This window comes from Rhagoletis pomonella, unplaced genomic scaffold, assembly GCF_013731165.1.
Source record: "Rhagoletis pomonella isolate Grant_MI unplaced genomic scaffold, Rhpom_1.0 Rhpom_scaffold_00002, whole genome shotgun sequence".
NCBI classification, from domain to species: domain Eukaryota; kingdom Metazoa; phylum Arthropoda; class Insecta; order Diptera; family Tephritidae; genus Rhagoletis; species Rhagoletis pomonella.
The window spans coordinates 91749491-91751248 of record NW_023458556.1 but is presented as its reverse complement, the minus strand read 5'-3'; the positions used below and the strand labels follow the sequence as shown (position 1 = coordinate 91751248).

The following is a 1758-nucleotide window of genomic DNA, read 5'->3' as shown; positions in this document are numbered from 1 at the left end:
TTCTGGAGCCACAACATTGCAAGTTGATAAAAGCGTTGTAAAAAGATGCACCGTTGGCATGTAAAGTTCGTAATAATCAAATCATATTAAAGGCTAAATTAATATCTGCTGTATAATGTATAGCTAAAAGTAATCCTGTTAAAATTTGAATTATTAAACATAATCCAAGAAGTGAACCAAAATTTCATCAAGTTGAAATATTAATAGGTGCAGGTAAATCTACTAATGCATTATTAGCAATTTTAAATAAAGGATGTTGGGTTCGTAAAGGTTTATTCATTAGTTTATTAATCGTAAAGGTCCATAGAATAATTTTGTAATTTTTACTACTGCAATTAATGTAATAAATAAATAGTTTATTAATAAAATTGTAATTAAATTTGTTGGATAATTGTATAGTTTATTAAGATTTAATGAATTTTCTTCTATAAATAAGTTAATATTATTTATAAAGGTTATTTCATTATTTTCTAGAAAGGTTGAAAATAATAATTTATCTAATATTAATCTTAAAATTATAAATAAAATAAAAATGATTATACAAATAATTGTTAATTTTATTGAAAATTAAAATATTTAATTTGAAGCTAGGGATGTAACATAAATAAATAAAACTAGTATTCCTCCAAGAAAAATTAAAAATAAAATATAAGAAAATCAGAATCTTTTAGCTCTTAATCCTGTTATTAAACAAATTTGTAAAGTTTGGATTAATAGTATTAGACCTATAGCTAAAGGTTGATTTATTTGTATGAAAATAAATCTTGAAATTAAAGTTGATCTGTATAAAATTAATTGTATAATATCAGGAGGTAGTTTATAAAAAAGTATTAATTTAGGGGATTAATGAAAAAGTAGAATACATTTCTCTTGATGTTGTAAAATATTAAATCTTATTTTTGATTTATAAGACCAATGTTTTTATTAAACTATTAAAACTAATGTTAATATTTTATTGAGTATTACCTTGTTTTTTATTTTTAATTGGAATGTTCATGTTTGTTTCTAATCGAAAGCATTTATTATCAATACTTTTAAGATTAGAATATATTGTATTAAATTTATTTTTTTTGTTATTTATTTATTTAAATTTAATAAATTTTAGAAGATTTTTTAGTATAATATTTTTAACTTTTAGAGTTTGTGAAGGTGCATTGGGTCTTTCAATTCTTGTTTCAATAATTCGTACTCATGGAAATGATTATTTTCAATCATTTAATATTTTACAATATTAAAATTAATTTTTATGATTGTTTTTATTAGTCCAATTTGTTTTATTAATAGTTCATTTTGAAACGTTCAAAATTTAATATTTTTGGCTACATTTTTATTTATTATAATAAATTTTTGTACTAATTATTTTGTAAATATTTCTTATTTTTTAGGATTTGATACAATTTCTTATGGATTAATTTTATTAAGATTTTGAATTTGTACTCTTATAATTACTGCTAGTGAATCTGTTAATAAATTTGATAATTACAGGAATTTATTTTTATTTAATATGTATTTTAACTTTATTATTACTATTAATTTTAAGATTTGTTAGTATGAATTTATTTATATTTCATTTATTTTTTGAAAGAAGATTAATTCCTACTTTATTTTTAGTTTTAGGGTGAGGGTATCAACCTGAACGTTTACAAGCTGGTGTATATTTATTATTTTATACTTTATTGGTTTCTTTACCTATATTAGTTGGTATTTTTTATTTATATAATAATTTAATAACATTGAGTTTTTATCTTTTAAATAATT

The 1758-nt window shown here is 19.3% G+C and overlaps 1 pseudogene; it reads right to left on the bottom strand.

Annotated features, from left to right (window-relative positions):
• Positions 1–229: 229 nt before the first annotated feature.
• On the bottom strand, positions 230–810 carry LOC118755930 (annotated as a pseudogene).
• Between the last annotated feature and the right edge of the window lie 948 nt (positions 811–1758).